Source organism: Pteronotus mesoamericanus, unplaced genomic scaffold (assembly GCF_021234165.1).
Source record: "Pteronotus mesoamericanus isolate MK-2021 breed Mesoamerican mustached bat unplaced genomic scaffold, CSHL_Meso_final contig_116, whole genome shotgun sequence".
Classification (NCBI taxonomy): domain Eukaryota; kingdom Metazoa; phylum Chordata; class Mammalia; order Chiroptera; family Mormoopidae; genus Pteronotus; species Pteronotus mesoamericanus.
In genome coordinates, this window is record NW_026555027.1 from 4788850 (window position 1) to 4801477 (window position 12628).

General features: G+C 49.2%; 1 protein-coding gene across 6 annotated transcripts in view; it reads right to left on the reverse strand.

Moving 5' to 3' along the window:
* HLCS (holocarboxylase synthetase) overlaps positions 1 to 11964 on the reverse strand; it is a 163557-nt gene extending 151593 nt beyond the window's left edge. For 2 of the 6 annotated variants that reach the window (XM_054578243.1, XM_054578226.1), the window contains exon 1: positions 11479 to 11593. The gene's annotated coding sequence lies outside the window, so the exon portion shown is untranslated. Of the gene's footprint in view, positions 1 to 164; positions 275 to 10674; positions 10906 to 11478; positions 11594 to 11941 lie in introns of those variants that run through there. The other 4 variants (XM_054578219.1, XM_054578211.1, XM_054578235.1 and 1 more) reach the window with 3 other exon arrangements.
* Positions 11965 to 12628: the final 664 nt, after the last annotated feature.

The following is a 12628-nucleotide window of genomic DNA, read 5'->3' on the forward strand; positions in this document are numbered from 1 at the left end:
GGCCCAGGGCGGGCGGGCGCTTCCGGATTGGCTTGCTGGGTGAGGGGCCCAGAGGCCGCGACCCCCGCCCTGCCGCCCCGCCCCCTCAGGCCCCGCCCCCACAGCGCCCCGCCCCGCCCCGCCCGCCCTCGGCCCCCTGCCCGCGCCGCAGCCCTCCCGCCCACCTGGGTTTCACTGACACAGAAGACGCGGCCGCCGCGGCTCAGGCACACGCGGGCGTCCCGGGGCTGCGCGGCCGCGCCGCAGAACGTAAAGGAACAGCGAGAGGCGCGCAGCCGCCGCACTGTGGTGCGCACGAGCGCGACCGGCCGGCACCCCCAGCGCGCCCACAGGTACAGGTAGCAGAGCGTGATGAGCATGGCCGGCCTGCCGCCGCCGCGGGGCGCTGGCCCGGAACGCAGGCTCTTACCGGCCCGGCCCGCCCCTCCACTCCACTCTGCTTGGCCCCGCCCCTCCACTCCCGCCCGCCGGAAGGGGCGGAGCCGCGAGGGAGAGGCCACGCGGGGAAGTGGGGTGTGGTGGGCGGAGGAAAGCTGGCCGTGCCGCTGGGGGCGGGTATGTTGTGATGGGGGAAATGGGAGGCCGGGGTGAGGGGAGAGGATAAATAAGTTGAGCGCGGGGGTGGGTAGACCCAGCGGCGGCCCGGCCTGTTGAAGCCAGAGTCTGGCCTCCCCTCCTGGACGGGTGGGAGGCTGATTGAGGAAGGGGCTGTGCCGGTGTGTAACAGGAATTAACCCGCACCATACAGGGAACCAAAGTGTGCTGACAGCCTCCACCCAGTTCAGCTGGGAAGAGGAGGTGAGGCCTTCTTGCAAAAAGGGTTTTGAGGTAACTTATGTAAATTCATGCAGTGCGATAATATATTGGGTTGGCCAAAAAGTTCGTTTGTTGTTTTCCGTAACAGGGCTCTAATAAGTACTTAGTTCTCTTCATTCGAAATAATGTTGTTAGATTGTATTGTCACAGCTATCATAGCAGCATGCATTAAAAAAGACATCAAAATTGGTTTTTGTGAAGCCATTTTAATAGTGAAGATGTAAGAAAATACACAACATTTTCTGTATATTATTTATTATTCCAAGAAAGGTAAAAACACAACTGAAACGCAGAAAATGATTTGTGCAGTGGATGGAGAAGGTGCTGTGACTGATCGAACATGTCAAAAGTGGTTTGGGAAGTTTTGTGGTAGAGATTTCTCGCTGGACAAGGCCTCACAGTCAGATAGATCAATTAAAGTTGATAATGATCAAATCGAGACATTCATTGACAATAATCAACGTTCTGCCACACGAGAGAAAGCTAACGCACTCAAAATATCCAAATCAATAAAGTTATTGGTGAAAGTGGAAAATGTGTCTTTTATTTTATGGGAAAAACCATACAGACTTTTTGGCCAACTCAAAATTTCTTCTAGACTCTGTAATAAGGGCAGGGAACAAGTTGAAGACAGAGCAGGAGTAAAAAAGCTGCCTGGTGTTCTTGTATGTGTGAATCGCCAATTTGACTGTGAGCATCCTAAAACAAGTAGAAAAAGGGAAATATCAAGTATGATTCAGTGTCATTGTCCCCTATGAGAAGCATAATTAATCCTGACATGGACAGACAAGATTTCTCCCATGGGGCCTCATTTTTTTCAAAGGCGGTAAGTAGAGAAGCATTGAGGACAGGATACTGTGGACATCACTCATTCAAAGGGTCACAAAAGGTGGAGCAAATCCACTGTAAGCAAGAACAGTTTCTGAAGCACAGCCCAGATTTTCCCTGCATTGCTTCCTATTCTGGCCTTTGCTGTAAGTGGATGGCATAATACAGTCAACGCAATCCAGTCCACCACTCCCACGTCTTACTTAATCCAAGGACAGGTTTTTAAAGTACCCTGGTGCTTTATTCATTTGCTTTAAAAATAGCAATATAGAGCCCTGGTCCAGTAGTTCAGTTCATTAGAGCATCATCCCAAAAAGCCAAGGTTGCAGGTTCGATCCCCGGTCAGGGCACATACAAGAAACAACCAATGAATGCATCAATAAGTGGAACAACAAATCAGTGTTTCTCTTTCCCCCTTCCTCTCTTGAAAATCAATAAATAAATTTAAATATCACAGTGGAGAATACCCATTTTCAGAACCTCAGACTTCTGGTCAGATGACATAGGAAGTTCTCCCACCATACATAAAAATGATGGCTTTAAAAAGAGAAAGATGCCAAGAAGAAATAAGTGGGCTCAAAAACAAGGTAAGCATCACAGTGGACCAGAAATATAAGAAAGACAGTGGTAAGCAGGGTTGAAGCCATATCCTACTGTCACAGTTGGGAAGTGAGTCCTTGCATGGGAACAAGACCTAACTAAAATTGTGTCACTGGAGAAAGGAGTGAGTGAGACCCTCTGAGGGGGGACTCGGCCCCTCCGTGATGACACAGGGCTACCAGTCAGGAATTAGAACATGAAAAAGCTTAAGAAGTAATAAACCCTAATGTTTCCCTAGACAAACACTTCAGCTAGCCTCCTTGGAGTTTGCTGAATTTTGGCTCTAAGGACCAGTCTCCCCACCCGTGCTAGGTATAGGGAGGTCACCTCTTCTCCCTGAAGGTCACAGGCATCTCTAGTTTCCATAATTCCTTAAGAGCTCTGCACCCTCACCCTCCACAGACAACATAACTCCGTCTGGCCAGAATGGGAACTTTCCAGGTTGACCGCTAGATATCACCATGTTATGGTCTCAGAGGACATCATGGGAAATGTGGGGGTCAAAACTGTACATCACCTCTGGCTTATAAAGAGTATCGGGTCAACCTGAACTGAGAAGTGGGAGAGGTCCTTTCCTGACCCTTTGACTGAGGCGCACTGACACCGTGCACAGCCAGGAAGGAGCTCAGCAGCGCAGAGGGACGAGGAGGGGCAGGAGGAGTTCAACAGTCACACAGCGGGCTCTGTTTATGATTCCCACCTGAAATGATGGCGCTTAGCTTCATCGCCCCAGAGGGCGATGGAAAGGGGGAAGAGGCAAAGAGAAGACACCAGGGGGTCTTGCTGTGTGTACCCGATTGCCACCCTGTAGCCCTTTACTGCTCAAGGAGTGATCCTTGGCATCAAGCAGCATCGTCATCACCAAGGAGCTTGCTGGAAATGCAGAGTCCCAGGCCCCGTCTCAATATCTGCACTTTTTAACAAAAACCCCAGGTTATTCACAAACATATTCAAGTTTGAAAGGCACTGCCAAAGTCTCCATGTATTACTCCCTGCATCTGTTGCTCTAGACTCAACAACTCTTCCAAATTGTGGAGAACAAAACCACAGACTAGGAGTTTAAAAACTAGACTTCGCCATTTAGGAAACCATCACTGTAGGAAGAATGGTGTACTCACTAGCCATCAACTGAAGACCACCTCAGTTACCCACCAAAATGACTGGCTCTCCGTAAGAAAAGCCTTCCCAGACTCAAAGTCTCTAGTCTCCTGCCCTCGGGAGGCATGCCTCCAGTGATGGTTTGGGGACAAGGCAGAATATACACCAAAAGAATGTCACTCCCCTAGGGAAAGCTGGCCTGTCCCCCACGGAATAGATCACAACTTGTCCCCAGCGGAAGTCTATCATGTTGACATTAGCTCTGTCTGAACTTGGGAAGCATTCAGCACGCTCATCAGTTCAGTGGCCAGAGCTCAGGAGGATTGTTTGGTATTAAAATAAAATCCCAATTTCATAGGAAATGATGAGTAGGTGCTAAAATTTAAATAACTGTAACTGTAAACAGTTCATTTTTAGGACGTAGGATACATAGTCTTTGTTTTATAAATAAAAAGAGTCTATTCCCTCCACAACAGTGTTAGACTACTAAACAAGTTCATGAATTTAAAATGATATTCAGATATTCCAGTGTCTCAAGAAAGGCCATCTGTTTAAAAAGGTACTTGCTGACCCTGGCTGGTGTGGCTCAGTGGATTGAGTGCTGGCCTTCAAACCAAAGGGTCGCTGGTTCGATTCCCTGTCAGGGCACATTGCCTGGGTTGTGGGCCAGGACCTCAGTTCGGGGGGGCACATGAGCAACCACACACTGATGTTTCTCTCCTGTTCTTTTTCCTTCCCTTCCACTCTCTCTAAAAATAAGTAAATTTTAAAAATAAATAAAAAGGTGCTTTCTGAAAAAAAGTAATTGAAATACATATTTAATTGGAATCATGAGGTTTTTGTTGGCAAAAACTATAAAATGTGAAGAGCTTTTCTTTGAATATTTGATAATCGATGGTATGTGTGTTTATTAGTCTGAAAGTGTCCATGTGAATATCTGTATATGCACTTAAAAGTTAAGTGAATTAAACTATTTTAAAACAATAATCCTTTTTCTTATTGGTTTAAACTCAAAAAGAAACATATAGTTTTTGACACAGAAATAAACTACTGGCTTGGACTGTGATCAGGGCCTCAAAGGGGAAAAGAAAGTTGTCACTTTAAATCTTGCTGATTAGCAAATGCCAGGGCCCTTATAACGGCAGGGATCAAACCAACCACCACCACTACCCTGGGGCAAAGATTGACTTTGGAATGCCAATGTTTAAAAATATTTTTTCCAAATAGGAAAATTTTGCATTCAATGTCTTGTCTTTTAAATTTCCATAAATAATTCCTTATAATTGTATAATGTAGCTTAGAAATTTATTATTTTAAATGCATTTTATTTCTATAACCTTTGGTTCTTGTCCTAATATTATTTCTTTTGGAAGTCTTATATTTATCAAAAGGACTCAGTTCTATGCCAGAGTTGCCTGTAATTAACATACAGATAATAATAAAGGAAAGATGTGTGAATTTAGACCCAAGAATTAAAAGATGCTTTTACATAAGACCTTAGGAGCCTATATGTAACGTGTCATTTTTTTCTTAAATGTATGCAATGCCAAGACAATGGCTGTCTCCGTGATCTCCTGGCAGAAACAAACAAAGGTATTGACTGGTAATAATAGGTCAAGGCAATACTACCCAGAAGAACCATGTGAATTTATTTGCTGTAAATCTTGGTATAATAATATGTAATATTAAATTGATAGAAAAATGTTACATATATATTAAAAGAAGATCTAAGTTTTAAGATTGGATTGAGTCTAGTTAACATGTATTTACTGTGTAAAATGCGTATATTCTAATATCAGAAAGCAAATAATAGGCAGAAGGTTAGTTGAGCTAGACAGCACACATACATGAATCTTACCACTGTTTTCAGTGGCAGTAGAGGGACTCCAATGAAATGAAACTTCCACAGAATGTTGGTGGACTGATTTCAAAATGGAATGGCAAGCTGCACCTTCCTCCTGCCTCCTCCAGAAAGTCAGTATCCAGAGGGAGCAAGGGATTGCTTGCCAAATTCTACCATCTTCTCAGAACCCAAAACTGTCAGCTTTTAGAATATCAGTGCCCTCAAGCTGAAAGCCAAATGAAATGGAACCAAGCCCTCCGTCACATGACTGTTTGAAGAGCCAGGCAGAATGACAGGAGTTACTGCACATCCTAACTGGATGCTAAGAACCAGAGGGACTGCACAGAACATCTTGATCTCTATCCAGTGGCTTTAGTGCTCATATTAATACCATATTGTTTTGGAACAATCATATTGTCAAATCAGGCAAAATGGAATTTTATTTTGTTAATCAAAATAGAGGAATATATAGAAATTAAAACCACCACGGGAATCAGTATAAACCCATCAGACTGACACGGCGTCCCCTCTAAATCCCTAGCAGTGTCGCTTCTAGCCTCATGGCTGAAAATCCTAGCCATTTCCGGTGTTCGTCCCTTCCCTCTTTCTGCAGCCCTTGCTTTCCCAGCCACGTCCTGGCACCTCTGCCAGCCAGGGACACACAAGCCCATCTGAGGAGACAGCACTTGAGGTCTTGCTCCCCAGCCTTTGTCATCATTTGGCTCCAGTAAACGCTTATAAAAATTTCCCTTGAAGAAAAAAAAAGAAAAAGAAGAAAGAAACTGCTCTGAGTACTCTCAGAAACTGCTTCTGAGAAGGGGGAAAGCCCCCGGGGTTTCTCCATTCCTCCGGCCTTCCGCTGTCCCCTGGCTGAACTTCATGGAGGTTAAACAGGAGAGGAGCCTCCCTGGAGGGGGACGCGCCAGGCTCTGCGGGGCTGAGGAAGAGCAGGCCAGAAGCCAGCCCCCCACCCCCGCCCCGCTTTCTCAGATGCCTCCCTGAGCTCTTCCAAAGTCCATTCCCTGGTTTTATTCCTGTGTTATGGGCTGAACTTTGTCTCCCCAAAAGTATTCTAATGTTGAAATCCTAACCCCCTGTACCTCAGAATGTGACTGTATTTGGAGATGGGACCTTTAAAATGGCGATGAGGGTAAAAGGAGGTCCTACGGACAAGCAGCAATCCAGTGGGACTGGAGTCCTTGAAAGAGACCAGGACTCGGAAGGAAGACTGCGTGCAGACGCAGGGAAAAAACAGCCCCCTACAAGGCAGGAAGGGCGGCCTCAGAAAAAACCAGCCCTGCCCACGCGTCGATCTCCGGCCTCCGGCCTGCAGGCTGGGAGGAAACAGCCGCCTCAACTGCGGCGCCTTGCTTGGGCGGCCCCAGCAAACTAACCCATCCTAGCTCTCCCGGCGCCTTCTCTGCCCCTCACCCTCCTTTCAGCCGCTGGGCCCCAGCTCTGCCCTCCCCTGTGCTCCTCCACGGAGGTTCCATCTGCCCACTGGGTGTCAGTGGCCACCCCTCTGGGCAGACGCTCTGACTCTCACTGCCAGCTCTGGCCCCTCCCAGCCTCCGACACCACCGTCATCTCTTCTGTGTATGTTTATTTGGATATTCTGTGGGCATCCCAGAAGCAACAGGAATAAAACCAAATGCATTTTTCTCCCACACATTACCTCTTCACCCTGATTTCTCCCTCTGTCAAGAACATCCCATTCTCCTTTCCACCTGGACCTAGAACGTAATCTTGTTGGAGCGCCAGCTTCTCTCCGCCCCGCACCCTGTTTATTTCCGTTGATGGTACCTCCACACAGTCTCTCCAGAGTCTCATCTTCCCATCACCCACTCTCTGCTGTCATTGGAACCAGCGTGGCAGCCACCAATCCCCCTCAGGCCTCCCATTTCCCACTGCCCCGCTTTCTCCTGCTCCTTTTGCACTTGACTTTCGAAATGCAGCCCTGATCCATCACGCCCTTTCTCAGACCCTTCAGTGCCTGCCCCTGCCCACCACGAAGCTCAGGGGGCTTCCCTGGCATTCAAGACCTTCCATCGCGCCCGCCTAGCCTGGTCTCCCCGAAGGGCCATCCATCTATTCCCTATACATTCCACATCTCTGCACACCAAGCACTGCGCTAATCAATATGTACATTCTTTCATGGAACCCTCTCATTAACAGCAGGGTGGCTACTGTCCCCATGTTAAACAGGAGAAAATGGAATTTAGAGCAACTGAGTGACTCTCAAGATTCCATATCTAGGTCAGAAAAGCTGGGAGCTGAATTTATGTCTTTCTGGCTCCAAAGTCCTTTGCCACATAAGCTAGGCACCTGAAAGCAAAGATGCCCTATGAACAAGAAAAATAAGTTGAGGTGAAACTCAAGATCCAAGGGGGAATGGTGGCAGAAGGTTCAGGGTATGCCGCTGCCAGGCTGGAGGGCAGCCTTCTGTTTCCGGACCAGACAGGCTGGGATTGTCCAGAACTGGGACACACCCAAAAAAAAGCTGCAGGTGGGATTTCACGGAGAAGGCCAGAGCCAACAGCTGTACTCTAAAATGCACAAAGAGAGGTCTATGGTCCACTTTCTGTACAACTGAATGTCACTGATTTATTACTGTTTAAGGAACCTCAACTATAGGAAAAGCCCAAAGTTAAATATTACAGAGTCAAGTGCTGGCTGGTGTGACTCAGTGGACTGAGCACCAAAAGTTCACCAGTTCAGTTCCCGATCAGGGCACATGCCTGGGTTACAGGCCAGGTCCCCACTCGTACACTTGAAACCTATCATTTTATCAACCGACGTCACCCCAATACAATAAAAATTTTTAAAAAGAAAAAAGAAAGCACCACAGTCTCCTGGACTGGATTCTGGAACACAAAAGGGACCTGAGCGGAAAAGCTGTGGAACCCTGAGGGCAGCGGTCCAGTTACTGAGGTGCCGCGCTCATGTGAACGTACTCTCTTGATACATCCATGGCTGCGTAAGCTGTGAACACTGGAGGGGTCTGGGCACAGGACCTCTGTACTATTTTTGAAACTCTTTTGTAAGTCTAAAATGATTTCAAAATAAAAAGTTATTCAAATGAGAGGGTGACCTGCTGATTTCATTGGCACCCTCTCCTCCACCCCCGTCCTCAACTAGCCACACGATCTTAAGCTTCTCACTTCATCTCTCTGGGTCCCAGTTTTCCAACTGTTTAAAAAAGGAGGGGCAGAAACCAGATCATCTCCAGCTGCCCCCTCGAGCTCTGAAATCCTGAGATCCCGATACACTGACAGGATGATTCACTTTACAAGGATTCCATTTGCAGTAATGTCTTATTCTCCATGTCTCTGGCATATTAAGCATGTAGTAGATGCTTAATAAAAGTCTAGGAAACTGGCTCATTTATTCATTTGTTAAATGAGGTAACACACCCCTTCTACTCATTTGGCCACTAGAGAGAGACACACTCACAAAATGTTCATTGAGAGCAAATTTATCCTCACCCAGCAGTGGGGAGTGGTCCCTTACATCCCAGGCAGAATCTGTTCCTGGTTGGGGGAGGGGAGTCACCATCTGTGAGCAGTTCTGACCCATCAGACAAGACCTCCAGTTGGAGCTCTTAGTACATGTCAGACAAACGCACACACACACACAGCCTTCAGCAGCCTCAATCACCTCAAGGAAACTAAGCAGGCACGCCCTGCTTGCTCCGAGTACATTGCTGTCTTCCTAATGATCCTTTCCCATTTCCTGAACTCAGGCCTCACTTTTAAGGGGCCAATAATGGAGGTCAAAGGAATGAGTGTGGAAATTGACTACAGCCGTGGTAACCAAAAGGCAATAAAAACATCAGCAGCTGCACACACCCCAGCTCCCACCTCACCCCCGCAGCCAAGGGTGGTGCCTGTGTGACCTGCAGTCAGCATAGTGAGGCGGTAGAGGCCACAGTCTAGAGTCAGGCATTCTGAGTTCCAATATCAACCCCCAACTGCCCCCCCCCCGACCCCTGCCACACACACATGAATGCATTCAGTGACTGGGCAGGCGTCCCTGTTTCCCCAGCTTGAGAAGTAGAGCATCCACAAGGAGCACATACAGCGCTGAGTGAACCGATTACAAGGGGGTACGTTCTGAGAAATGTGTCTGGGTGATCCCATGGTTGTGCAAGCATCATAGCTCACCCTTACACACACTAGGGCATAGCCTACCACATGGCTAGTAGGGTACAGCCCAATGCTCCCAGGCCTGCACAGCACGTTTCTGTACAAAACAAAACAAGATTAAATCAAACACGATAAAATGATGCAACTAAGAGATGCAGTAAACACAAGATATAGGAGGCTGCTGCTGGCGCAACACAGCACACTGTTTTCAGCAAACTTTTTGTAAGTAGAAAAAGAACACTAAAATAACGATGAAAAGTATGGTATAGTAAATACATAAACCAGTAGCAGTCAATATGATCATTATCAAGTATTACATACTGTACATAATTGCGTCTGCTATACCTTCATGCGACCACAGCATAGTGGGTTTGATCACACCGGCGTCACCACAAACACCTGAGAGATGTTCTGACAGCTGCCACGTCACTAGGCTCTTGGAATTTCCCAGCTCTGTTGTAATTTTATGGGACCACCATCACACAGGCGCTCCGCAGTGGACGGGCCATCACCATGCACGACTAGTGACCGCTCTGATGGAGGAACAGCCCACCTGCACCAAGTTAGCAGGACTAGAAGGGCAAGGCCATCTCACCCTCAAGAACTCTCCAGCAGGCGGATAATGTTACCTCCTTTTAACAGCACAGGAAGCTCAGGCCCCGAGGCCCACACCAAGCAGGGCCCCTTTCCAGGAGAGAGCAATGCCTTTCAGACACAGGCAAGTCTGCCTAGAAATTTTCCTCCACTGGTCAGTCCGGGTGCCTGAGGTCCCTTCTCTTGAAGCGCTCCTTCCGGTTAAGTCATCTCCCAACGGAAGAGGATTAAAACCCGAAGTCAGTGTAAGTCCTGGGCGGCTGCTTTTTTCATGGTATCTGTCACATTCATTAGGAAACTTAGGGTAGGACCCCCGCGCGCGCGTAGGACAGAGAATAGAAACATTCAGCTGTGTATAAACTTGGAGCCCCATGAGCTGCTGGGTAAAATCCTGGGCAGAGCCTGTCTAGGGCAAGAAAGACCACAGGGACAAGCAGAGGGCTATCAAAGGACAACTGGGAAAGTAAAGGGACTGAAAGGGTCCAAAGCAGCGCGTGTTATCCAAAGCACAGAGGAAGATAACTGTGGAAAAGCAGGCCCAGCCCGAAGTGACAAGCCCTGGGGTAATGCCCAGCCCCAAAGCCGCCTCTCCTTGTAGATGAAAGATCCGAGAAAGGGGGCAGAGAGGTCACGTGACAACTGAATGTTTCTCTCTGCCCTCCACCAACCTGAACATTTTTCTCTTAGGAACTGACACTTTCCATGCTTAGGAAACGCCGCTAACAGCTCAAGGAAAACAAAAAGTCATACCTCTTATAATCAATCTGTGCTACTGGAAATTCCATGAGCCTGGAAAGGAGTCTGGTGCAAAGAATCGGTGGGAGCGCCGAGGCGGTACGTAGTCCAGCCCCGCGCACTCCCAGCTCTCGGCTTTGCTTCCCCGCCGTCACGCTGAGCGTCTCTTTCCCCGGAGGCACCAGTAGGGAGTCTCCAGGAACGGGTCCAGCGAAGCGGCAGTGCCCCCTGTTGGTGTCCCTTGCTTCGCAGGTCAGACCGTGATTTTTAAAATGCTTACGCACCTCCGCCCCGCCTGCGTAGCCCTAGCGGCATTACAGGCACTTTATAATTAACAGTAAATCTGGTGGGAATAGGACGAGAAATCAAGAGCGAGCAACTCAGTAGCCACAGAGCTAAGTATGGTCCGTGTTTACAAAATGGTCAAGCCGTCAGTAGAGAGAGAGCGCTCCCCCGGGGAAGCCAAGAGCAGAAAGATGATGCAGCCGAATTGCAACTGCGCTAGGCGGCCGCTTTCTGTAAGATTTCAGCCCTAGAGAAAGGACTACGCCCAGCCCCGACTCAGACATCTTAAATAAAGAAGAAGAAGAAAAAGAAAACCCTGCCCGATGAGCATGCCACGATTAAACCATTCCTTTCTGTAAATAACTCCCCTATGGGGGATAAACGGCAGGTTCAAAGGCAGGCCGCCCCAGCCCGAGAACCTGGCCTTGTCTCGGGAAACCCACTGACCAGCGTGCGCCTGCGCCCCCGCGGAGCCTCGGCCCTGGCACCTCCGCCCTATCACCTGTCGAGAAGGTCAATCGGCGCTCCACGTACCTGTGGGCCGAGCCCCGCGCCCCGGACACCGCGGCCGCGCTCCAGGCCTCCGGGCCTCCCAGCTCCGCAGCTGCGCCCGGACACAGTGGGCGGCCGCCGCTGAAATGCACCCGAAGGGGGCGGGGCTGTCGTCTTGGAAGACTGATCAGGTGGCAGCGAGGGCGTGGGAGACAGACCATGGGAAAGACCAGATCTGGATACCCGTGGGTGGGGTCCCCTGCCGGGTAACAACCCCAAATCCTGCCCGCGCCCCAGCCCGCTGTGCCGCTGGCCGAGCGGGAGGGGACGCCTGGCTCGGCGGAGCACCCTTTCCGCTGCCCAGACCACTGCCGCCGCCGGCCCCGGCATCCTCCGACCTGCCCTTTACGTCTTGCCTGAAATGTCAAAAGGTCACCTCCTCGGGAGGCCTCGCCTGACCCCGGCTAGGCGAAGCCCCTTTCCAAAGTCCTCTGCAGTAACTCACTCATCTCGTCATTATTTGTATTTGTCCCACGTGCCTGCCTTTCCTTGCGCGACACACAGACGTGGGCGGAAGCTGCACCGGTCTATTCCAGGCACAGAGTGAAAGTGGCTGGAGATGGTGTTCAATGAGAGAGAATGGAAGCCAAATCGGGCTACTCCCGAGGGCTGTTTGCTGAAGGAGGGGCAGCGCAGGGGCGTGAATTGTTTACTCAGAGGATTTCTTTTTCCGCTGTTACCCCTTTCCTGACAGAAGTAGCTGGGATCTTCCTCCGTGGAAGGACGCCGAGATCTCCAAACTACCCCTACGGAGTCTTAGGTCCTACATCTGAGCTCTGAGGCCTTCCTCTTCAGCACTGCTATTTCAAACAAGGGTTTGCGGCTTCTCCCTCTGGGAGAATAGGGAATTCATTCTCTGCTCTCTGCTGGGGCTGAGACTGACCCAGGGTGTCGATTAGAATACCCTATGGCCAGGGGAAAAAATGAAAACTCTAAGCATTTGTGCAAAGGAATCCCATCTGGCCTAGGGGAAGGGCTTATGGATGGTCAAAGCAAACTTCAAGTTGAGATTCCCTATCACTGCTGAGGTTACTGTGGATCGGGGAGAAGAAATTCAGGGGTGATCATAAACAATGTCTTCAATAACCTGGTTTTTGGTGGCCACAAACTATTCCATGTTCAAGTGTTCCAT